The following is a 27,887-nucleotide window of genomic DNA, read 5'->3' on the forward strand; positions in this document are numbered from 1 at the left end:
CTATAATAATATAATATTGATATTGTGATGCAATACTATATATGGTATTTTAAGTGTTGTCTTATACTGCTTTTGAAGGCTGCATTACAGCAAAGTGATGCCATTCTCTGAATTGATCAGACTGTTCTAGCAGTTCTATTACTTCCCTTCCCGACTCAGTCATAAAATCCACATAACTGGTGATTATTTATCACAATTATTTTTGATTATTTGAATAAAGCATTAATGGTAAACCCTACACTATCACGATATTGATGACCAGACATTTGGAACATAATAATGATATATGATTTTATTTGTATCGCTTTGCCAAAATCTATAATTTTACTTAATATTAATAGCATTAATCATTCAGTCCAATTGCAATTTGTTCTTAAAACATGTATTTGCTTGTTAATTGCATAACAGTTTGGCATTCAAACACACATTTCAATATGTGGTCGTTACTGTGGTTTCTACTCCATGTCATTTAATGTCTCCAGCTCCATTGGATCAAATATGAAATGCTAAATCACTCGTGTTTAAGTGTGTACAAAATCCGTGTTGGGGTCCAACGAAGCCAATTAGACCAGGTCATCTGCGGCATTAGTGCTTGTCTGCCAGGAAAGTCGAGTTTTATGGGATGCACTCTTGCTCTATAAGGAGTTTTGATCCCACTCCTTTAACGTTTGGCTCCATTTTGGCGACTTGGCACTAATGCCAACTTATAGATTGATATAAAGTCAGCAAAAAATGTTTGACCCTGCTGCTGAAGCCAGAGCATATAGTTTGGTTGGCTGCCTTTAGCAAGTCACTATTTCAGACAGGCGTTATGAATTGTGAAAGTGCTCCTTTTGCCAAGCGGTCCAGAGAGGTCAGGGAGGTAACAAACAAGCAAAAACTGATTTTAAACAAGAGCAGTAACACTGTGATAGAAAAATAAAACAAGCCAAAACAAGGCTGGACATGAGGCACTAATGGTGGACCATGGCAATCATCTTCTTGTCAAAGCATATGAAAAAAATAACAGCAACTGATGTAACCCCATTCAACCACAGACTTTAAAGATTCTGAATCTAAGAAATGACAATGCATATAAATTGTTGGTTGATGTGTTTGACCATTCACTCAAGTCAACGGCACAATGCTGCTTCTAAAGGCTGACTCTTTGATAACAATTGATACTTTGTGGACTATTGTGTCTTTTATCAACATTGTTAGTAATGTAGCAAGGTTGGCTGGCAAACGGCTGCCATGGGAACCGTCCACCAAGAGACATGAAGTTAAGACTCTTATTAAAAACATTTCTAACTTCCTTTGAGTAATGGAAAAGTATGCACAGTAGCTGCAGTATTGTTATAGGTTTTATTGCCTCTTGCAAAAAGTTTAACTTGAAAAAGAAAAATATGGTTCCATGGTTTTTGGACAAGAATAAGGTCAGTGTCCTTCACAGTGCAACACTGTTATGAAGCCGGTAAAACATGAGTGTGGACATCATATTATGACCGTAGGAATTGGTTACCTTGTCAGGTGCAGCACTGAGGTTAGCAAGGCCAGGCCTCGGTTCATGCCAGTCTATGCCTGTTGCCATGGAAGCCAATCTGTGCCTGTGGAGAAATGTTCCCGGAAATTCGACCATTAGCAGGAGGTAATGATAGGTAGTGCAGATTCTGAGTTTGCAAAATAAATGTTTTTTTCCAAGAAGAAACACACTTTTTCTATGAAACAATTGGAAGCAATTAAGTGTTGCAGAATATATTTAGCACTCATTTAAATATAGACAAAGGTATGGTCATATTGCTATGCAGTGGTTATAACATGATACATAACAGTCCAGCCCTATTTGTCAATTGTATCCTTTTACACTGCGGCAGGAAGAGAAAACATTTGATTATTTACTTAAATTATACACGTGAGGGTAAATTATTAAAGCCATCTTTATGCGTCTACAATCACATAGCGCTCCCTCTTCTGTTTTCCCGTGGGAACCTTTATCTTTCACCCTCCAGTTGAGATTTATAATTTGGATCACAGAACAGGAGACGTTAAGAAGAGAAGAGAGAAATCGAGGAAGGAGTGTGGGTGTTTAAAGACAGATAATCCATTTCAAGGCTTCCCCATGGGGAGGTTCTGTTGTGTTGTGCTGCTTATTTGTTTTTCCAGAAAGAAGTTGCACCTCTCACGGTTCTCGGAGTGAAAATGACACAGACAGCTTTTGATTTGGGAGAGGGTGGCGGGTATAAATTCTACTGGAGAACTGGGGGGTTTTCTAAGCGAATGTCCCCTGGTTGAAATGGCCTCGCTGGCCCCTGTAGAAGAGGCTATTTATCATTGGGGTCACTCTCATTGACAGCTGTTCTCTGTGGCTCCTATCAAGGAGAAAATGACCACTACAACTCACAGGCTTCTCGTAGTGCTCTGTACACACATGAACATTGTTGGTGATCACATGTGTGTTTGAAAACGTGAAAAATAAGGTCAACAAATGAAAGATTCTCAGCATTTCCAATTAGAAACTACACAAGTAAAGCCAGATTGACTTAATTGCTGTGCATTTGTGTGACTTAATATCATGCTGTGATTGACCTCTCGCTGCATAAATACTTCTTCATCTTCTACGCCATAAATATTTCCAACTGTAATATCCGAGTATATGCATAACGACCACAAGGGAAGACGAGGAAGGCTTCACATATAGCACTTTCAAATTCATTAGATCAGTCAGAGAAGCTCTATGGGGTCCGTTCACGCTAGTTCCATGCTTCTCGACCAGATGAATCATATTATACATCATATTATAGATGGCAATTAATCTGGTGTCAAACTACTTTATAGCGCTGGAACAAGTACTTTCATCTCCAGCATTAAAGTCTGATGGTTTTTTGTGGAATATTTAAAAAAGGAATGGACACATTGGAAAGGAATTAATGCACTTTGACATAAATGACTGTAAATGTCAGTTATAATCTTTTTAACACAAATGTTGAGACTTTTTAAAGATTGTATTTACGCTGCTATAGTCAATATGTATCTACACTCAACAAACCATTCAGATTTGGCTTTGCTTGACTGTATGTCACATGCAGGCTCTTTACAGTATTTAGGCCCCTATTTGATTATCCCAACAACGTCTTAAAACTACCTTTGAAATGTTTCATGCAAGCCAATCGGAACATAAAGAGATGGGTGCTAAAACAGAGTGTTACAGACAGAGGGTGAATACTGGTATATTCACACAGGCATTATGGGAAAAATAATGCGTCATTCTAGGGCTGTGCAATTAATCGTATTTTAATCGCAATTACGATTTTGGCCTGCCACAATTACGAAAACAACATAATCGAATAAAACAATTATTTTGCTTTGCTAGGTTGTGACAGTGCACTGCAACATATTTGATCTAATTTATTTTGGTCTAATTTATTTGTATTTATCATATTTATATATGATAAGTAGCTTTTGGAAGTGCGCTCCAAAATATTTGTTGATCTTGTTTATTGGTATTTATTATTTTGATATTATTTATTTAAAGTTTTTCAGTTGAATTATACGTTCAGGGTAATCAACAGTTAAAAGATACTGTTCAAATTATTATTTGAATTTGTTTTAAAGTTCAATAAATGGATGTTTTCAAAGTCAATGAATAATCGTATTTAATAATCGTGATATCAATTATTGACCAAAAAAATCGTGATTTTAATTTTTGCCATAATCGCACAGCCCTACGTCATTCTAACATTAGAGCATGTAAACATGTTCTATTAGAAACCTGAAATACAAGTATGAACCTGAAAAGAAGAGTGACATTTCCCCTTTAAAACACATGGTTTTAAATATGAAGTATTTTGTTATAAAATGTAATATTTTTGCTTAAATAAGCAACCATTAAAGTGAAGTTCAGAAACTCTAGCTTCACCAGGACTGTGTGGATCAGATTTCAGTGACAGTTTTATTGCAGAATATATTAACAACAGTTAAGAGAACAAGATTCAGATTAAATTCTTACTAGTGCATTGAAGTACATGACATCGCCCTTTTACAACAGAGCCCCTCATGTTTTATACCAGTTAGAAAAAACACAAATCCAAAAAGCTATCTATTTATCAACTGTTTAAATGTTGCTAGGATGTTCTGTGATCTAGTAGTCTAACCACATTGATCAAAAAAGTGACCAAAGAAATTCGGTTTTGAGAGCTTTTAATAGTGAAATTAGTAAAGTACTTGACTGGACTTTAACTTGCAATAGAGTATTTTTAAAGAGTAGTATTGTACATTTTCTAAACACTTCCTCCACTAAACAACACTATGTATATGCATGTACATGATCCCTCATCCTGTGTTAAACCATTGTGTTTTCTTTACTCATTTCCAATATTACAAGAGAGCGTTTTGACAGTCCAATTACAGGCAATCAATAATCATTGAAAGTGCACCAATGAGGCGGTGAGCCTCTCTGAGTTATTAATCAATTTATGGAGTGCAACAATTACACAGCCATATATTTGTTTGCTATATGAGATTTTTCATTTTCATGTACCAATGGAACCCTCTGAACGTGAACGGCGGCAAATGAATCGAGGGCGGAATGATTGCAGAGCTGTCACTTTCGTTGGATTTGTAAATTGTCTCCTCGCACCTGTCATTTCAGGTTCACTTGCCTGTTAAAAAAAAACCCAATCAACAGTTTGCTATACCGTAATTTGTCAACAAAGAAAAAAGGCTTGCTTTGACACAGGAGGCCGTTCTGATTGTTCAGCTTGACCAAAACCGGCAATTTGATAAACAAACATGTAAGTGTAAGCTTCTCGACTTGATGCTTTCATTAGGGAGTGCTGCCCACTGTTTATGTTGTTTGTGTTTTCATGAAAACTCTTTTAGATTTAAAATAAAATAACAACTAGCCAGGGAATTTATGATATTGTTTTATTTTATGTAAAAAAACAAAACAGTGCTTGCCTATATATCTTGTATGAAAAGAACCTTCAGGGTGTTGAATTCACAATAGACTCAGAAAGTTCCAACAAATCTCAGCTGAAGATTGACGCTCCCCAGTACTTGTCTGCGTGCCGCCCACATGGCACATTTGCAGGACAACAAATCAACTGGCACTCGCAAGGACAAGCAGTGTGAAAATGAAAGGGACACATAAAGCCCTGTTCCAGTAGACCTGTCAGAACCCACCAACAGAGGTCCTCCTCTTCATAAGCCTCCCTGAGATCAAGTTATTACTTCCTGGAAGGGTATTACAGTACCAGCAAAAATAACTCGGGGGCCCCTTGGGCAGTTAGGAGTTGTTTGTCCCACCTTCACATTTGTCTACATTCCCTCCATTTGTTGGACCCTGAGGCGATAGCATGTGGTGACGGGGGTCTTTGGACAGGTTCAGATAAAAGACTGAGGAGCAGGGAGGGGAGAAAAATCTCAACGGTGATTGACTTGGGGATTACTGAGGTGAGATTTGTGTCAGGAGAAGGTAGATAAGCTAATAGTCTGGTGGATAGGGAAATTAAATTCTTAAATGAAGAATTATATAGCATCAAGGTGTTAGACATGAGTTTTTTAGTTTATTGCTCAATACTTCCTGCTGCCTGGCCTTTCTACACGTAGACCGGCCTTACAATATGAATTCCTTTAACGTAATATCGGGAAATGAGAGATAAAAGAAAGAAAGTTTGACAGTGTTGGAATAACATTTTATAGGTACGTCGCTGCTAATTGACGGGTCTTAAACACAAGAGCAGAGCTTTAAATACAAATATTTGTCATTATAAGTGTACTCCATTAACATTGTCGGACTCATAGTGTCCAGTTTAAAAAGGAAGCGATCCACATTGATGCAGCAGAGCAAAGATATCTGCCATTGCCATACATGTTTCTATCTTGGCAGAACCAGCCGCCTATATTGTCCATGATGCTACAAACTAACAAGAGTTTGGATATTAGGGTTTGAAGCAATATTGTTGGACTTTCTGGAGTCACAAAAGATTTGTATATTCCCATTTGCTGTAGTAGTCCAAAACATGTTAGCACAGTTGGATGAGTTCATTGCTTCCCCTTTAGTTTTTTGATTTATAATCTGGATTAATCATTTGGTCAATAAATCGACAGAAATGTGAGTAAGGGCCCAAGGACACAATGTATGATATCAATGAAATACCTTTTTGTGTTTTAAACTGTAGCACTGGACTACATACAGTACAACATTGCCTGTGAACCATCCTGCATATGATGGCATTTTGAATACAGCATGGAAATGGCCGACTCAACCAGCAGCAATGTTCTCATGACAAGAATGGCAGGCTGTGCCATATAAAAACTGCCATATTGAGAGGTAATTAATCCAGATACTGTTGTTTATTTTCTAACTAATGACCACAATCTTCATATTCTACCTTTTTTAAAATATGGAAAATACCTCTAAACTGCTATCCTAATTGTTTTTGTGTTCATGTAGAATAGCAGGGAATGAGCTAGCAGTGTGTATGAGGACTTTTTCGGCATGCAATGGATTATTATTACCCAGCACCAACGTTGTTTTAATTGATGAAAGAAAATAATTGACCAAGGTATTTTAAGTGTAGTTGGAGTGTTGCATTTTTCTTAACTTTAATGTCGTCTGTAGTTTATTATCTGCAATTGTACTTCAATCTCTTAGAGTGGCTGTAATGGGTGAAAACTTGAACATTTGCAAATTTGAACGGACAGTTCTAAGCAAACCAAGGCCATTAAAGCAAAAGTAATTAGTTCCTATAACCAATCACATCTGCTATATCTGAGCTCACAGTCCTTGTGATAATCATTGCTGAAAGAAGCCATATCAGCAGCACTCTAATGTAGGAAAAATACCTACTTTAAGTGAGATGAATAACCTCTTAAGATATTCAGTATTTCTCCAAGTGACACTTCCACCCTTCCTCAAACTGGAAAGTGTTGGAAAACTTTTCTCCGTCCCTTATCATCCCTGAAGAGATTCATACATAGAGAGAGCCTGCCCCTGCCCCCAGGCACACACTACCTGGTAACTAATGAAAATGAAACATTTGTTCTTTGGGCACCTTACAGGCACACAGCCGCGCCTGCTGTGAGGCTCACACCCAAGACTGCACACCCTTTGATAGATTGGCGGGTAGTGGGGGGGCGGGCGGGGGGGCGAGAGCTAACTTTAGCCCTTAATGGTTTGAAATATGCTTGCGCTACAGTTTTTTCGCTGTGAGGCCAAATGATATCCCTTCTCTTGATGATTTATCAAGCCCATTCAGAGGCTTCTCGTCGGGGATAAATTGGCTCATGCCTTGTGTAATGCCCTTGATGGATAATAGTCTCATTTTTCTTGATTATTCTATCTATATTCCTTAAAATCCAAATGAATATCACAAACATAATGCCGCAGCAATTCTCGCCCCATATATCTTACATTATGTGATGAAGGTAATAATGGTCAGTGATTATGGTACTTCAGAAACCAAATTAAATGACAGCTTATAGAGGTGCTAGAGCAATTTGACCTTTGACCTCACAGGCTTTGCTGTGATCAAATCTGCTAGCAAGATTTATAGTGGCAGCCATAAACGTGATCACAGCTCAAATTCCCTATTGTATGCCCATTTTTGGACTCAGCTGCGGTATGACTGCAGTCTCATGTCATGTCTTTGAACTTTGTTGCAATTTATTTCCCTAAACTTAGATCTACCTTAAGCTGTACCAACTTCATATTGCACATTTACCTTAAAGTATACATATTTCTCTCCAACGTGCGTTCCATAAGCAATAAACTGGACGAGCTTCAGCTAATGGTTAGTAGAGACAGAGACTTTTCTTCATCTTGTGTTTTGTGCTTCACTGAGACCTGGCTGTGTGGATCGATTCCGGACTTGGCGCTGCAGCTGGGAGGCTTCCAGCTGTTCAGAGCGGATCGTGACACGGAGCTCTCTGGCAAATCAAAAGGTGGAGGAATATGTTTTTACACTAACAGTGGCTGGTGCAACGATGTGACAGTGATTCTGCAGCACTGTTCTCCCACTCTGGAAACTTTTATCATCAACTGCAAACCCTTTTATTCCCCCCGCGAGTTTTCTTCATTCATACTGGTCGGTGTTTACATCCCACCGCATGCGAACGTGCAGAAGGCGCAGCGCACACTCACCGACCAGATACTGTGTGTGGAGAGGACTTATCCGGACTGCCTAGTTGTTGTTCTTGGTGACTTTAACAAAGGCAACCTCAGCCAGGAACTCCCAAAATACAAACAGTTTATTAAATGCCCCACCAGAGAGGGGAATATTTTGGATCACTGCTACACCACCATCAAGGGAGCCTATCACGCCGTCCCCCGCGCTGCATTGGGCCACTCTGACCACACCATGGTCCACCTGATTCCTGCATACAGGCAGAAACTCAAACTGTGTAAGCCTGTAGTGAGGACATTCAGGCAGTGGAGCAGTAAAGCTAAGGAGGAACTTCAGGCGTGTTTGGACTGTACTGACTGGGACATGTTTAGGACTGCAACGCAAAGTCTGGATGAATATACAGAGGCTGTGACGTCATACATCAGCTTCGAGTGCGGGTGCTAGTGGAGCCTCGCAGATGGGGGTGCTGCAGCCCCCTCAGCACCCCCCTTCCCGCGTCCATTCGCGATGTCTCGCTGTCTCGCAGACCCTACGCAGCAAGCAGGAAATGATCCCAGCTCACACTGTCCGCTCCTCGCAGCAGCGAGCCGCGCAACGTCCCGCCAACACGGCACCCAGACCCCACGCAGCATTCTCATCTGCTTGTCATTACTGGTGTCATTTTCTGGTTGCTAACAAACGCCATTGTAACACATAATCACTGATGTTCCGCTGTAACGGTGGTGGACTCATCAGAACATAGTGGGTGAGCTGACCATTCAGAGCACAGTGGGCTCATAGGGAGGGGGGGGGCTGGAGCTCCAACAAGCCGTGTAGGACAGAAAGTGAATACACATACTATACAGAGATGCTGTATGAGACACCAATGTGAGTTTGGAAAATTGCACAATATAAATCTATTCTAGTAGACCTCAACAATGGAATTATGATCAGTAGAAATGGCCATGACATGGGACCTTTAAAGTTACCTCACGAGCATTTGATACAGTTACTATCATGGTCTCTGTAGCAAAAAATTGTCTTATTCACTTTGCTCTTCTGGAGGCTAACCTCTAACAAAACACCACGGTGACCTCTCACAATGAGAAAATAGCATTTATATGAAAGAAGTGTTGAAAGTGACATGAGTTTACTTTATTTGCAAAGTCATAACGCAACGCCTTTCAATTTAGAACACATTCATATCTTATTTCATGCTTTCTCTGCCTGTTCCACTGGGCTGCTTTGTCCTTTCATATATTTGTGTTGTCGTCCCAGTCATATTCTTATTCAAAATAGGCAATTTTGTTTTGACAGCTATTTGTATGTAAAGTGCTAGAGGTGTTGGTGGAGGGAGGGGGCCTTGTCATTGCTCCTGTACTTCACTATTTGCTGAAGCAGCCTTTTTTGTCCCGGAATAGTATAAGACATCCTCCCAGTGGATTAGCCGTCGTAGCGCACAATGCATTCCCAGAAAGGTAAAGTTGAGAAATAGTAAAAGAGAAGGGAATGCATTTTTCCTGCTGTCGCTTACTTTCAGACCTCTGTCGCTTTCTCATGTCATTACTCCTTTTTTGGGCTTTGCATTCTATGCATGTAGTTGTTAACACAAGCAAACTCACCATTCGCACACTCTTGTACTGAATATATTATTTGTTTTGTTTTACTTATGACGCACAAGCATTAGTGGCTGGGGGGTTTATTTGATCACTGTTGCAAAATATAGCAACTTTTGGCGTCACTTAGTATTGCTTTGGCATCAGACGCCTTTGCATCTCAATGAACATACTGAGTCAATTAAACTTAATAAAAATAGCATCATTTTCAATTCTACAGCTTTATTACTTAGTTCAAATATACAACACCTTAAATCTTGTAATATCTTGATGAGGACAGTGTCCATTTCTACTACTCAAGCCATTGAGAAGCGCCCATTTATAACCCAAAGGAATTGACTCAACTGCTTATCAGATAATGGAAAACGAAAATGTCCACACCGAGTTGTTGGCAGGTGAGGATACCTTGTTTCTCTCAAACTTTTCATTTTTAATTCTTTACAAACTATTTCTGTTTCTTTTTGTGCGCATGAATGTCTTCCAATGAGAATGTCTGAAAGTGTTGGAGCATAACTTGGACTTCACTTAAATCAGTGTCTAACTTACTTATGCATGTTTTAAGGATGAATCTTCTAGTTTTTTGTCCAATTATTCCGTTTAAAATGTGTAGATAGCGCCGTCGCCTCAAGGCAAATTTCCCGGCTGGCTGAGGCGTTTGTGTGTGGAGTTCAGCACAAGATTTTTGTAAAGAGGGTCGACCTCTACAGGGTTTTGGGAATAGCTTTAGCCCCCAGTCCTAAACAGAAGGACCCTTATTTTTGGCATATTTTAGACTAAATAAACTACACATTATTTGAAACTTGGAACTAGGGCTGCTAATAATGTGATTCATCGTTAGATCCTGACTTCCTCTACTTGACCAGATGGCAGGGAAAGTAAACTAAAGGAAGTAAAATCTGTGGCAGAGTGCTGAGAGTGATGGCCATATGAAAAGGATTTTACAATTCCTGGAATATTGTTTGCTTGTAACTAGGGATGCTCCGATCGCCAATTTTGGGGCCGATCGCCGGAATCAGTATCTGCCGATCCGATCGAGTGGGCGGGGCCTAAATGGAAGTTTTAAACATCACTTTAAATCTTCCATTTAAAGTGATGCTTCAAACTCAGTTAATGGGGCTCATTCACTGGAGCTTCCACAAACAACAATCAACTTAATTATTACATTCAAATTATGTATATTATTCAAGTTTACATTCACTTTGGATAATACCACGGGAGAAATTAGCAAGCGCTCTCTTTTCCTCTCTCTCCCTCTCTCTCTCCCCCTCTCTCCCCCTCTCTCTCCCCCTCTCTCCCCCTCTCTCCCTCTCCTGACAGCCCGTCAGTATCGTCTCATGCAGCTCGCTGATCCAGTAATGTGTGAGGCCGACAGTGAAGAATAAACATATTTATAACTAGTTTAGCTTGTTCCAGAGGTAGATAAAATAGCTAAGTGTGTTAGGTCTAACTCTTAATGTGTGTTCTGCTCCGCTCACCGGGCCGTCACAGCGGGTGGAGCTGCAGGATTTCTGCTTCACACACACGTTGCATACCGCTATTTTACTGTCTTTTTCGGACACCTTAAAATAATGCCAGACCGGTGAAGCCATTTTGGCGAGCTTGTTTTGCCGCGTACAGAGAAAAGTGTCATGTATTTTACGTCATGCGATCGGCCCTTGCGATCGGCATGTTTAGAGAGCACCGATCGATCGGTAGAGAGTGAGTATCGGCAGATCTCGATTGGTGACCGATCGATCGGAGCATCCCTACTTGTAACTGTGATTTCAACGGAGCAATTACATTTTCATTAATATTGCAAGGGAACAAACAGAGAGGCTGATGAACATTGGCAAAATGAACCTTAGTCGTACTGATGCTGCAAAAAGGTTAGTCAGTGCCATCAATTATTTGTATACAACGCCTCAAATGGATTTTTTAGTATGAAGATAGTTTTTTTTTAGAACTTTCTGTCACACTGGATTGAATGTTAAGTGACAGTTATTACAAATTGCTCAATCAGAAGTGGTAACACTCGGAAATATGCTTATTTGTTTTAAAGGCCAACCCTACAATTTGCAAATAATTGAAGGGTTGGTTCGATTCATCACACCAGGACAATTCATATTCTGAAGATAATGGAAAAGCAATTCTCTTTATATTGCTTTTGAAATAAGCATCTATAAAAGTACCATTTTCTCTACAGCAGCTTTTATATCACATTTATTTGCTCGAATCTCCCTGTTTTTATCTCACTTCACAGACTTTTTTGCTCTCTGGCTTACATATGTACTTCATCACCATTATTGTATCCTTGGAGTGGAATCCGTGTAGGCATATTCGTCTCACGTGCCCCAACGTGGTCCTAAACCAGGACCAAATATCTTTCGAACCTTCCAACAGCCATTTGGCCCGGTGCAGCAAAAATAATATTCAACCATTAAAATTTCATGGGGCTTTTTCCTTGGCCCCCATTTTGTTCATTTTCTTGTTTATTTTTGAGTCAGTAAAAGGAGGTGCCCGGACGCAGCCGCGTTAATATTGTTTTCTTCTCTCCCATGTCATGCCATTCAGCGTGTGGTTTAAATTATGCATGCGGTTCTTATCTATGAATGTATGATGTTTGACTGTGCAGAAAGCACTCAGCGAGGGTTTGTGTGGAACACTGCGAGGAGTCTGAGAGCATGCTGCTGCTGACTGAGCAGGTGTTCAGGATAGGATAGTCACGTTTGAAGTCCACGGGTTAAAAAAGGAATCTGTTTTTCCCCAGTTTAGCTTATCCTTTCATACCTCAAACATTTATTAATGATATTATCTGTTAAAACCAATAAATGTTTGAGGGGATTATTCAAGCAAGGGGGATTAATGCAGCAGAATTATCTCTGTTTTCAATCTCAGCTTTGTCTCTGTGCGTGCAGGCATCCATGTAAAGGCATGATGACTACAGTATGTTTGCTGGGCGTCCTGTAAGGCTGTGTTCTCACTCTGGGAAGATTACAGACCAATGTTTCGGAATGAGGAGGAATATTTTCACAATGTTGGGTGGGTGCCGAAGGGTGAAAAGCACTGTGTGGTGTCAAAGCAGAGTCGCAGTGTCCATGGTGCATTCAGGGAACGTGTGATGCAGGCAGCACTCTTTTTTTTTTCTCTCCCGGAGAGCGTGAATGTTTTATTTATCAGGGGTGGCAAAGCAAGCGGTGTGTTTAACTCAACAACAACCGCAACAGCAGCAGAAATCTCAACACAGTTTTTCCTTGGCCCCCAACGAGCAGGGGTCTTCTTTTAGTAATAATGTGCAAAAAAAATTCCATCCTGTGATTTATTTTACTCTATAAGCTGCAAAGAGCTGCTTTGGTGTAACCTCAACCTCAAAACAAACAGAGGGGGAAAATAAAATGTATTTTTTGCACTTTTATTCTGGAAAATTGTAACAAAGATTGCATTAGATGTTGTACAAAGCAATTATATGCTCATGAAGTAATTGCATTTCTTTATGCATATTTGGATCTAATGAGAATTACAGCATTGATTGTGATTATTAACCCTCTCATCCAGTTTATTAACTTCTCCTTTGATAGCCACCAAAACAGATAACCCAACTCGCACTGTAGAGAGAAGTCATTTACTTTATAATTAAAGGCAATTAGTGAATCAATTACAGCTCGATCAAACCTGATGGAAAAGAAAACAGCATGGCATGAGGCGGGAACAGGCTGTATTTGCAGATAGGCATCATTATGGTCCCATCAAACATAAACCCCGATAATTGAACCCGGGGTTAAAGGAAAAATCAATTTCTAATCATGGATTGTCATATCCCCAGTGTCCAAACTAGAATAGCACCTATTTTTCAAAATGTCCCTGCCATGGAGGGCAAGACAGCATCTTATATTAAACTTGTAAATATTTGTCACTTCGAATGTCATATAACAGCGCTGCCAGGAGAGATATATGGCGCCCTATAGATAGGAGCCAATTTTTTCTAAATCCATTACAAACAGGCCCAATCACTAAATAAAAAGCCTTTGAGTTTTGGTCTGTTGACCTTTAGTTCAAAGTTATTTTCCCCTCCTCCCTTTTTTATCAATGCAATCAGAGCAATTTTCTGATTACATGAATTAGATCCCCGTTTCCCCCTTGAGGATCATGACATTTTAATGACGCAGCTTTGTGCTTTTACAATCCTTGTTTATTCCCGTTCTAAAATGTCTCCCTTTTGATATTTGTGTAATTAAAACTAAGAGCAAATGGAGTCACTAATCAGTGCAATTTCCCTCGATTGCAGTCGGTACAAAGGCGGCCTATTAGAGTTTTCTGACAGGCGGCAAGTGTGAAAAATTGATTTATGAAAAACACAACCCCTCCTATCACCAACTCAACACTAAACACCACTATGGGTTGGGTGCCCGTCTGCTTGTTTTTTCCAGTTATATCACTCCGAGTTCACCATGGTCAAACCTTGAGCCAAGGATTTCCTTTATTCCTTTATATGTGTGGAAAATGCAACAACTTTTAAAAAGATTGTGCAACAACAGTAAGAAGTGAAGGACTCAATACTACCATGTAATAATACTGTAGTTTCAGATTAAATTACTATTAATTCCAGTACAATTTAGGGTTGGGTCAATAGATACATCTGAGGGGGGTTGAGGCAATTATTTCTGTATGAATCTGAAGACAACAGAAAAATATTTTGGAAGCAAAAGCCTATTGGTTTCTGTTTGTGGTCCACTTGTAGTATTGAGTGGACTTAAGACGAGTAAAGGTCACCAAGGAAAGAGGTGCAACACATTGTGTGAAATACAACCATGAAACCCATTAGCCATCATCTGCTGCTTTTTATTATCTGAACTTAGCGTAACTAACCTGCCACTTGTTAAGAAATCTGGTCGTATAGGTTGTATCTCAATTCCAAATCCATTTCCCATCATTGGAACCGTCTGCCATCGTCTGCCGATTTTCTTTTAGCTTTTTATTTGCTAAAAATGTAACTGTTAACTGATTGTAAACTTGCAACTTGTTGAGAAATCAAACATAAAGGTTGTATCTCAACTCCAACTTCATTCTCACGTCTTAAGATACTGATCACACTGTAAACAATTACTGCCACACGGAAAAAGATGTCTTCAATCGGACAACGGGAAACAGGAACCCCAAAAAGATTTGCTGATGTGGAGGCTTAACGGTCTCAAAAAGGAATGGCGTATGAGATTGATGTTACTATAACAAACTGTTTCTCCTACTGATTAAAAGTGGAATTCATTAGCAATAAAATACAACCTTTAATTGTATTAAATATACTCAATGTTGAAGAAGGTTATATCACTCTTTGGTGGAACCCCTTGTAACATTTCTAATGAATTGCATTACTTGAAGTTAGTAGTACTTAGTTACTTAGCACTGATATATAGAGAGCATGATTTAGAGGGGTTTTCTAATCCCTGGAAAATAAAAATAAATATTTGCTGTATTGCTTGAGTATTTGTTGTGATTATGATTTGTTGATCATGCTGATAGAGTGTCCTTGTGGATGCTTTGGCCAGATATGACTTAATTCAGAGGACTACATCTGAGGCTTCAAGCAGCGCAGCACCCAGTGATAAAATAATGTTTTTGAAGGTGCTTGTGAAGTACATAGCCTTACATCACCAACAGACGGTCTCATGCTAAGCAACAAGCTGCTCAAAGTTGCCTGGGTAGTAGATAATGACTATTTGCTCTTCCAATAGCTTTTGCTGACATGCCAAAAGCTCTTCACAGAGAGTTTTCAAGCCACAAAAACAAGAGAAAAAGACAACTGTGGACAACGGCCACCATATGCTGCAGCACTGAGTGTTGTTCACTTCAGCGGCCATTTGTATGTGCGCTATTTCAGCCTCTCTCCCTCAGCATGTGATGATTCATGCCGTTAAGCACACAGATAAAAAGACTCGAAAGGTTTTCAAGAGCTTTCCACTTATTTCTGTACTTTGCAGTGCAGGGTCAGGAAGGGCAGGGTCATGGACAACGAACAACCATTACAAACTTTCCACTCAGCGCAGTCTATTCCAACAGGATCATATAATGGATGATTTGGATTGAGGGAATACTAACAGTGCTGTGAGCTCTGAGACTTCTTCTTTTGGGTTGGCTCGTTATCATTTTTTTACCTTGTTAGCCTTAAAACATGGCCAAAGTTCTGTTAGCAAGACTTCCCTCTGCTGTAATCAATGCAGTTGGACAGTTCGGAAGGAAGCCAAGCATAAACACAGAAGCAGCCTCAGAAGTGAGGCACCAAGTTTTGAGGGATGTTGTAGCTTTTTTTTCTGCATTTTCCCCAATACACGTGTGAAATCATTGGCCCAAGGTGGTCAGATTGTTCCACTGTTTCAGCACCTCATCAGCCCTCATGTTAGATCACTCACACTGGTGGCAGGTGCACAGCATGTAAGAACCCTTAAACAGACAGCCAGTAAAACACAAGGGTTTGTTTCCACTCTCATTGTTGTGTGTTGATGAGTCATTGGCAGGACATTTAAATGTGGTGTGTGACATTCATAGTTGTGTAAAACATGCAAGTTTGTTCTCAATTCACAATTAAAGGGGACCTATCATGCAAAATGCACTTTTGTACGTCTTTTATACATGAATATGTGTCCCCGGTGTTCCAGGGAACTCACCAAGTGTCAGAAAACACAACCCTCTCTATTTCCCTCCATACCCAAGTCTCTAAAAAAGGGGCTGCAACGGATCTGATAAAAACTGATCCAGATTTGAACACTGTCCTGACGTCAAGACGGTGGCGCTACGGCTATTGGGCCAACTCCACCAATCAGGAGGAGACAGCCGCGGCCATTGCCGTTCGAAAGCGCTGGAGACGCTGTAGTACATATGCCAGGCCTGTAGATGGTGCTGTTCTCACTGAATCTGCCCTTGCTAAAACAGAGCTAGAAATGGTCAAATTGAGCGAAATGAGGCATGGCTAAAATGCATGATCTGTTTGGTATTTTAAAAAAAAAAAAAGTATAAATATGCCTTATATAGGTATGGTCCTACACTATATTATTCAAATATAGCATGATAGGTCCACTTTAAGTTGTTGAAGGATAATACATCAATGACATTCACAATAATTGATTTAGTAAAAGTTGCATTTAATTGTAAACACTTGGAATTCTTGGAAGCAAATACTTTATTTGTTTAACAATTATATCCGTTTTTCTTGCTTATTTTTGACACTATAAATGTTACCAACTAAAACTTAGAATAATGTCAAAGTAAAGGCAGATGAACAGAGACAAGAAGATGCTAGTTTCCACTTGGGTTCAAATACTAGAAGAGAAACTTGTGTTGTTGCCTGAACATAATGTTGTAAGGTGAAATGTCAACTCGTAACCCAGACTATCCCTTCAGCACCATGTCTATGTGCACATTATATTTGGAGATAGTGGAGGCACAGAATATGCAGGCAGCTCATCTTCTGTCTTTTTACCTTTGCTGATTCTTCCATTCAAATCCCACTTTAACAAAGTTATTGCTACCTGTGCCAAGAAGGCTATGTTTTCCGTTTGTCTTTCATTCAAGTATTGAGGAAACACATGATAGATAAACAAATAGTTTTTCGCTAAACATAGTGAGATCAGGCATTTGATGTTTGGCCTTGCACTGATTGCCTTTCTAGTTATAAATGTTATAATAATAGTAACAAAGGTGAGAAGTGAATTAGAATATCTGATGATCGTAGGCAACTGTAGCACTTAATTCAAGTTCTTTTCTGTGTCATGAATGTATGTCCACTTACTCTTAAAGAAAATATGTGACTCTTTAGCCCTTAGGTGGATATGTGTTCACTAGCTTGCTACTGGCAGTTATTTAGTACTATATGAAACCCCTTTTACATATACAAAGTAATTTGATCCATTGTTAATATTATAACAAATATGAATCAGTGCAGCCCTAACTCGTCCCGATCAACCAGAAGATACCACAGTATATGCAATACATGATAGACATGACACAAAGTAAAAGTGGGGTGCTCACAATCGCAATATTAGGTACTTCAATGATTAATGATGAAGACATAACACAGATGGACTGCATAGTTTCCAACCTGTCAAATCCCGTTTTGACGAAATTGGTACTTCTTGAAGCGTGAAGATGGAACGGAGTAACTCAACCTGCAGTAACGTTTCAAGCGACGGTGTACAAAGTCTCCAAGCATTCTTAACGACATTATTCTTGGAAGTAATGAAACATGTATGTGTCGTACAGTGTCGTACATGCAAATTCAAACTAATTTAGCATTAAAAGTCTTCTCCCCGGGCCAGAATAACCTGTGACATCCCTGTATGAATGAACCATGCCGGCCACTGTTGCTCCTTTTTTCCAACAACTCAAACGCAAAGCTCGTCTCTGAGCTTGGCCTCTATCATAACTGGAGGGTAAAGTCTTCCCTTGAAAAACAACACACACTCTGAACTACAATACCGCCTGTGTACACACTGTATACGAGCTGCTGATGGCGCAGCCTTGAAGAAAAAGAGCAGAACAAACATTTCATATGACCACCGCAACTCACTTTCCCCGGTGGCTAACAGATGGCTTTTAATTCAATCGAAGTATTCCCTGGAGGCCCCCTGTCAGACCAGTCATAGTTGGCACGCTGCATAGTGAAGAAATGGACGCCCAATGATGAAAACACATGAAAAGATGATGGTAGGTCAAGCAAAGCAAGCAGACCCTCGCATTTATTCACAAACTGAGACGGAAATTAATGAGGTTTGCTAGCATGTCACAGGCATGGCTGAGGAGCAACTAGCTGGTGTCAGGAAATCATTTATGGGGAGGTGTCGACTTCATGGATTACTCTCTAACATTCCTGTAATGGCCACTGACTGGGCGGCCTGCAAGGCTCGTAAAACACATCAAACCCACCCTACACATCTTTTCTCCCGGGTGCGCATCTGAAGGCCCCATAAATCGCGGGGTAAAGGCCATGGTTCATCAGATGACCCCCAGCACAAACACTTTCCCGCACTCATTATATTATCCTTCCTAGATTTCTATCTCATGTTGGCTGCATCTCATCAAAGCATCTTCTATGTTTTTGCCTTGGACCCTCGGTAATTAACCACCTCACGAACGTGGCATTTCAATGTGTTTTAGGATTACTCTTTCCTCCTGTGAATCCGGGCCTGGGGTTGGACAGGGAGCAGTTATAATTATGATAAGTGATTTGTGCCCACTCGTGCAACTCCTCGAGTTAGGCCTCTTTGAAGTCCTTCACTTAGATGCCTCGCTTGTTAAGTTCTGCTAAGCCTGCATTCTAATAAAGACACCTCTTACGGCTCTAATAATGCAACTTTCTCTTCAAATTGATTTTTTTTTTATTCCAGTAATTGGTGTTTTACAGTAAATTGGATTGTATTAGGGAGACGTCACTTGATCTAAACTCAAGATGTGGAATTCAAGTGTGTTTCAGTGCAATTGGAGAGATAAGGATGGAGAAAGGGACAAATGAGATCAGCAGCATCACCCACCAGTAGGGCTGCACAGTGAACCGGAAATATTCAAATGGCTATAAGGACTGGTGCAATATTCAAATCGCTATAAGGACTAGTGCAATATTCAAATCGCTATAAGGACTAGTGCAATATTCAAATCGCTATAAGGACTAGTGCAATATTCAAATCGCTATAAGGACTAGTGCAATATTCAAATCGCTATAATGACTAGTGCAATATTCAAATCGCTATAAGGACTGGTGCAATATTCAAATGGCTATAAGGACTAGTGCAATATTCAAATCGCACTCAGCACAATATTTGTTTTCATTTTGATTCAAGTATTATGGATCTGCAGAGATACCCGCCTACAAATCATATTCTTTTTTTTAACAACTTTGTTTTTTGAGAATATAATATTTAATCTTTTGTGAAGGAGGAAAAATAAATATATTTTAAATGATATAAACTCCAAATATTTTTTTTAATAACAATAATGCCCCCAACAAATCCCCAAATAATTAGTTAAATAAAAAAATAATTTAAAAGTATTTTACAGACTTAAGAAAATGAGTTATTTGAAATAGATCCTGGTTAGGAATCAATCTATGATCATGTTACTTAATGTTTTCAATGATATGGACAAATGTGATGCAAAACTGACCATTCCCTCCAATATCGTAAATTCTATGGTAATTGCATGATCAGTCAAATATAATCAATATGACTTTTTCCCCCCCAATGGTGCTGCCCTACCCACCGGGTGGCTATCCTAATGGTTATCTTTCCTTCACTTCTCCTGTTGTTCCTTTTTTTCAGAACTCAGTTTGAAATGGAGGCTGGCGGGCATGCATTTGATGTGTAAAAGGTAGATTGCTGACTTTGCATAGGACTCTAAAGATAGAGGATGATATATGGATGCAGGGAGTGAGGGGGAGGAGGGTGGAGGAACATCGCTGAACCCTCCCTTCTCTTCTCCTGGAAGCGGGCCAAGATCAGGCCCGTTAATGATGCAGTGTTGCCAAGTGGCAGACTTTTTGGAGGCTACCTGCCATATATCTCTCACTTTCAGAGGTTTAGGCTGGGGAGGGGGGTGCACCTCACTCCTACATGTCAGCACAGGCACTGACAGGTGCCATGTGGCGACGAGTGCAATCGTCAGTACCCATCTTCCTCAAATTGGCCCCCTCGATGAGTATCACACAGTCCGGTGGCGAGGTATAACACTGTGAGAGCGCTGGAACATTGTGCTCCAATTGTGTCTTGCTTTTTGTCCTAATACCGGACAGTCTGGCAGGAATCTCTTCATTCCTCAGGTGTCATTGATGTGTTAAAATGCAGCGTCCATATTTGTTTGTATGGCTGCTTGAGGAGTCTATCTGTATTGGGTGCATGCGTGTATGAAAAGAGTATATATTAACACAATTCTCTCTCCACTCATGGGAAGAGCCATCAAGTTTGGAAATACAGTTGTGACTCACACAGGTTTGGAGTTTTGGAACTTTATATTTTAAGCCAGAAAAGCTGCTATACTTCCTCACCACAACACACTGTATAGTATAACTCATGTAGTCATTACTTGTATTAGTTTTGCAAGGAAATGGGAGACTTTCAGCTCTTAATCAGCAATTCATTTTCGCTGTATTTAAACCAATGCTATGTAACTTTTGAAAGACAGTCTTCCCCTTTTAAAACAACAAGCATGTTTTTGTTGAAGATTATCTCGGTCCAACTCACAGTGAAGGAAAAGCGAGCTGATCAGCATATCAAAAAATAGCAAAAAGATCAGCATATCAGCTTTGCTACTAATATTCTATTGTTATATATCAATTGGCTAAATGTTGTTACGAAGTGTTTGTATGGCAGTTCTGTTATGCAGCATTTCCAAGTATCATTCATCCTTCAAACATACTATAGGACATGCAAATAAGATATTCATCATGCAATTTACGACAGCGTGCTCAGTAAGTGGGAGAGTGCATACCCGTATCAGAAGTGTTTGTGTGGGTTTGCTGAAAGCGACAGCGGCTAAGACATGGATCACTTCTCCCCCTCCCTCCCTCTCTCTGTCTCTCACCCCCTCCCCACACCTTTTCTTTCTCTCGCTTCAATCTCCGTAATGCAGAGAAGAGCCCTGAGCTCTTCTACGTGCAGACACAAGCGGAAAGCTGCATTACGGCCACAGAAGGCAGATTTCATTGGAGAATAAAGCTGATGAGGGTAACCAGAGCAGAAAAATGGGGAGGAATTTCTCTGTCTCACCTTAACAAAGTGAGCCCTGTAAAAATGCAAACACCGTCTGTTGGCTCTGACATGTCACAGGACATTAGGAACAGTAGCACGGTGTAATTGAGTACTGTTTAATATTCCCTCAGCAGTATCTTACAGGGAAACTATTTCTCTTATATTCACTTGATTTGGAGAGCAGCCAGAAACAAAAGCAAAATGCATAGTGTTCAAAATAGTTACGAGGATGTTGGTGGAGTGTGGGAAAGTAGGCATATAGGTGAATCACTATTTCTGAGTCACTGGCCCTGTCTTGCATTGTACGGGGACGCGTGGGAGTGATTCACCATTGTGCCTCCATATCTCTGTTGCCAGCTTGGCAGTCCCTTCACTGCTGATCTGTGAGATTTAGAATTGCTCCCAGAGTGCTTTTCTAATCTGTTCTATTTCTTTTTTTCTGGGGGGAAATGTAACCCTACGACAAAAGATTTCCCTTCGGTACCCTTAGATACATTTACTAGCTGTTTGAATCGTATACTCTGATTCATTTTAAGAGTAATAAATGGAAATCGTAATGTAACCTAGTGATAATGAAGATGTCTTTTTCATTTCCATCAAACTCGTCTTGAACTTCCAGCTGCTCCTTATAAACTTTATTTAGGGATTGTAACCCACTGGTATGTCAGATGTCAATGCGACACATTTTTTTAATAGGACTCTTTAACAAAGGCTTGTTAATTTCATTAAAACGGAGCTTGGGGGATTTCTACGACGAGGTGCTTGACATCGTGCGAGCATCACAACCCTAGGCCTCAGTCTGCTCGGCGCGGGGGTCTGCCAGCTCATAAAAAATGCATTGGACAATGGACAGTCTGCTGATGAGAGACACTTTCTTCTTTCTCTGTTTGCCTCTCCAAACTGACGTCCAATTAGCTTTGAGAAACAAGCTAACCCGTAGCTGCCATTTAGCCCGAAACCACCAACGGCGCCTCCAAGATATCGGGACATGACATAATGAATGCAATCAACAATAATTAGGGGGAATGATGGGCTCTCACTTTGAGGCGCCATTAAGGAGGAAAGGCTGGCGCTGCACTGTCAGTGACCTCTCTCTTTTTAAACACTCCCCGCCATCAGGAAAACGGACCTCCTGCTGGGTAATAGTCTTTCATGTTAGTCATTTCAAGGAGCTTGGAAGGTTTAGCAGAAAATATTGAATAGTCAACTTCTTCTGCTATAGTTGTATAGGCAGCTTTTTGAGAGTTTTGAATTTTAAATATTAAGATGGACCTAAACTTGTTGAAGTGGTGGGAAATCAAGTGGAAAATCACAGGTGACTACGCTGTAAAAAATAATGAGTCATAATGTCTTGCCTATAAAGGAAATGGCTGCTGTACTTCAAAAGTTAAATAATTCACAAGGAGGACGGTCTTGGGTTTAATACTTGGTAGAATTTGGTTGATAAGTGGATGTAATATAGGGATACATGGAATCAGTTTTTCTTTCCAAAGACCCATTCCAAAACCAATCTGATACCAGTGCTCTGTTTTCCTGTATGTATATTTCACTGCGTGGTACTCTTTGGGATCATTGTAGGTTATGTATCATGAGAACATGAATAGTTGTGGCACTAAAAACTGAGTAGAGCAATACAATAATGTTAACTTATAATACATCTGAAAGACAACAATATGTGATGTCCATTAGTCATATCAACGCTATTACTTGATCCACTTGTTGTTGTTAGTTTTGGATCACCTGGTTTTAGACATCTAGCTGCGTATTCCTGTTGTTTTTGAAGCATTTGTTTAGGTAAAATGTTATTGTTATTACATTGTTTTACCTGCAAATAACTGAATCCATGCTTACATCTACCTTGTGACATATCTACTCACCTTACTACTTAACATAGTAACTTACTAGTTTCAATCCTGTTTACCTGTAACCACACTCCAAAAGGATGTCACCATGTACTGGCACACAAGTACACTTCTCCATCACTGCATCAATGTGAGTTGTCCACTAAAGGTCACCAAAAACAAGATTTGAAGTATTTGTTACAGCATATTGCTCAAACCATTTCTGCTAGACTATATTCCTTCATTTTATGTTTTAACAATGGTTTTGAAAGATGACATTAGAACATGTTGCTCTAAAATCTCCCATTATAACTTGAGACTGGCACCTCTTAATGATACACTATATATTCGCAGTCAATCAAATCATTGTGTGACCCCTTGTGTCTTATATAGGAGCTATTGCATATTTTTTTACTTGAATTTGTCACTTGCACATAATTGTTCTCCAGGTGGTTTATGTACCAATTAAAACTTTATTTAGATCACCCACTTATCATCAGGAAGTTGCATTCATTTCATTTTTAAACTTCTTCTAGTTCACGCACTTTGGGTATAAGGAAAATAAGCAATAATTCATTTTTATGCTGCTTGATTCATTTGGGCCAACTGAGCAATGAGAAAGGTGGTTACTGGCCACTGACCTTAATAGACACGGATAGTCTGAAAGAGCAGAACAAGGGGGTAGCCAGGTGAGGAAGGCCAGGCTACAGCAACACGCGCACAGAATTTCAAATAGATGGCCTAACCCAGGGGTGAAGAGGAGAGAGCATGTCCGTGACAGAGTGGAGCTTGATGCTCCTCTACCAGGGGGTTTCAGGTTGATGGAGATCAAGGAAAAAAGGACCAAGGACAGGCGGCATGAGGATCCCTAAAGCTGCGCAATTAACACATGTTTATGTATAAAAGACATGAAAAAGTGGATTTTGCATAATAGGTGACCTTTAAGGCTGTCAATTGATACAAAAACGGTTATAAATGACTAGCATTCAATTCTATTAACTGGGGGAAATAAAAGGTTACTTAGCAGAAACGTGATGAATACATTTTGGTTTCCCAATTTTTCACGAGGTGTAACGCGTTAATGTTGACAAACTTAATTTCTTTACATTTAGCTGACACTTTTATCCAAGGCGACCTACAATAAGCCAAAAGTGCTACGTATTTGAGTTTTGGCCAACGTACAAGTGAAACAGATGGGTTTTCAGTCTGCGACGGAAGATGTGACTTTCTGGATAGCAAACAGGTGTGTTTTTGTTGAGGGGTACTGGGGTCCCACTCACAGTGAAGGAGCAGCCGGCTGATGCAGAGCGAACATGCTGGAGTGTATGATTTAACCATATCCTGCTTGCAAAATGTGCCTGATCCATTCAAAGATGGTCAAATATAGTCAGTCTGCATGTTGATCTATTAATTAAGACCTATCGAGTGACATTTGGAAAAACAGTAGAAGTTGCGGAGGACGAGCTCTGATTAGAAAGCTGAGGGAGTTTTCTCACAAGCCATGAAAATGAAACATGTGCGAGGCTGTTGTGAAAAAGGGAAACGTCATTACTTGCTGTCTGAAGTAGTTTGTATTAAAAGCAGTTTGTGTCTTAATATCTGGGTATGCAATTAGTGCTAGCGGGTGTGCTATAAAATATGAACTGCATGGCAGAAAACATTTCCACTGAGATTCGGCTCCCTGAGAACTGTCTAATTTATGCGGAGGCTAAGGTTTAAAGTCATGGGTTGTTAATGTGACACATGCTTAAAGGTGACGGCTAGGCTTAGTGAATATTAAGCAGATCATTCCTGTTAACAGAATAAATCTGTTAATTAGATCAAATTTGCAAGGGAAAAAGCTTAAGATGAATGCTTTAATGGTATTTTTCTAATTTAACCACACAAGACCACACCACATTTACATTATGCAGTAGTGTTTTGGTTTGTGTGCATATGCGTACATGTCCGGAAGCCTGGGCGGCACATTTAATAAGAGTTATTAACATACAGGAATCCTTAATAATAAAGCATTAACCGACATTATTCGGGTTTTGTAATCATCAACAACTTACGCAGCCGACGTTTCAAACGTATGAAACCTAATTGAATTACAAAAGGCAAATGAAATGTTCCTTCCAGGCACCTACTTAAACTCAGATTAAAAAATTATTGCAAGTATAATGTGAAAGCCTTTTCTCTGCATTACAGCACACATCGTTTTAATTGAATTCCAACTGCGTTTCATATTAACATGTTACAGGAATGAAGGTGCTTTTAGAAGGCGGCAGATTGGTTTTTAATCAGTTTAATTTACTTTTGTAGGAAGTGTTATTCTGCAAGCACCACTCAGCTTCTGTGTGGAACTTGTTGAAGAAAGGCATGATAGTTTAAAGGGTGGTTTGTTCTTCCATATATTTGTAACTCTTGTATTCTTTTTTGATATCTCATGTTATATAATAAAGATTTAATATACTAAAGATCAATATAAAAAATACACATATTTTCCTGTTCTCAAAGTAACTTATCAGTGTGCTGACATTTTGCGATTTTGGAACATTTATTATATTAGTATTACAAAAGTCTGAAATGTCTAACTTTCATTTGAATTATCATAAATACCAAGCTGTGCACTACACTAACATTGAATCCATTTCATTTAGAATGGAGTGTAACTCCCATCAAATAAAAAATAAAAACCCTCTGAGGGCATTATGACTGTTTTTCAGTGTTGCAAAAGTAATCTGCTATTTGGTATCTTATAATACCTGAAGCAAATCAGTTAACAGAGTCCTGTGACTCATGTGATATATTGACCCATGTGACAAAAAACTCTTCACTCCTGAAACGCATGAACACGCCTCCCAGACAAACCAAAAATACAATTATTGCAGTGAACCTCACTTCGCTGCTGGCTCATCTGTTTTAGGCATTAGTTGCTTTTTGAATAATCTAGATTCATATTTGTACCTGTCCTCCATCACTTGTTCTTCTTTACTCCTAGGGGAAATATCTGCCTCTTTAGCTGCTGAATTCCCCACTATCATTTTGTGATAGCTCATAGTATACAGTCTCTTTTTCAGTCTTTTTTCCTAAGATTTGCTTCATCAAGGTGAGGCTTCCACTGGTGAGTCATTGAAGCTACAGGCATGTAAACTAAATCAATTAACTTAAAAACACAATAAAATGCAGTCAGCTAATTCTCTGTAGGTTTTTCACTAAGAGCAACCTCTTTGACCCACACACTGTCATGTGATTCATTGTTGATAATCAAAGATTGATCATACCAGCTTTAACATCAACATTATCATGATTAGCTTGTTTCCTCATATCTCCTGAAGTGTAAGCTAAGAAACAAATAAACGTGACCATGTCCACGTTATTCTCAACAGATTTAAATTTCAAGCACAAATCAATTTATCTTGGATGGCTTTGTTAGCCATCCACAAACATACAGCATGTCTGTCCCTGCCATCTGTTTGCTGAGGTAAAACAAGAAATCTGCATTCTATTGAACACCAAAGACATCAATGAGATATGAAATGATGAATCACAAAAACTTCAAGGAGATTAATTAGGAAGTGCAGAGCTGTTGATTGGTCTATAAAAAAATTGGAATGGTATTTCAGGGAGTGTGCAGACTCTCAGGCAATCAAAACATGTCCTGCCATTTATGTGCTCAAGTTTTAAAGGATAATCAAAGGAGCTGGCACTGCTACGGTGCACACGGTGCCAAGAAATCGTTCAAATGTGCTGAGCTTAACTTACACCCAGTATGTTGGAGCATTATTGGATGAGTTGGGTCTTGATCGTAAAGTAACATGAGCTAGAGACTTTGCCAGTGCAAAAATGGACAATCAAGGACAGATAACCCTTTTTACCCCTGAGTCTGGATAAAACACCAAAAATAAGTATCCAAGACTGCAAGTTTTGAGATCTGAATCCAGGCTACTTCTTAAATCCAATGGATCAGTCCACTGTCATCATGTCCCGAGTGTAAAGGAAGTCAGATATTTACATTGGTTTTTCTGAAGTATTTTAATGTACAGAGACTGGATTACTAACTTGGCAAAGATCTTTAGTTATTATATATCGGCTTTGGTGCCTGTGATTCTTTGACACCTGGTTTGGACTAATTCATGGGAGAATAGTATTGGAAAGGCACCACTTAAGAGCAATATCGACTTTAAGGGCTTAAAGTGGATCCTGCTAGTTAGCTGCTTTTAAATGTTTCCTTCTTTTTTTTTCTTACTTACTTTCTTTCTTTCTTTTAAATGTGGATTCAAACATTCACTTTATCTCAATGATGAACTATTTAGTCAAGGGTTGTGAACACAATATCTCACAAAAATCCCAAGCAAATTGATTTGATTTTGCAGAAATGTCAAAGGCCAACGTTACTATGACTTCACAAAACACTGTACGCAGTGGTAAACAACCATAAGACAGTAAATCATGCAAAGATCTGTCTTTATAACGTGTTGCATATTCCAAAACCAATGTTATTAAATGAAATCGAAGGAAATGCTGGATATACTGTAAGCATTCAAGGAAAAATAAACATATTGCACTGGGAGTAGAAAAAGCAGGGGGTAACCGGGAGCTCATTTTGCCCCAGGGCCCCTAGCAGGTCAATCCAGCCATCAAAATTACAAATCACTGCTG

This window comes from Trematomus bernacchii, unplaced genomic scaffold, assembly GCF_902827165.1.
Source record: "Trematomus bernacchii unplaced genomic scaffold, fTreBer1.1, whole genome shotgun sequence".
NCBI classification, from domain to species: domain Eukaryota; kingdom Metazoa; phylum Chordata; class Actinopteri; order Perciformes; family Nototheniidae; genus Trematomus; species Trematomus bernacchii.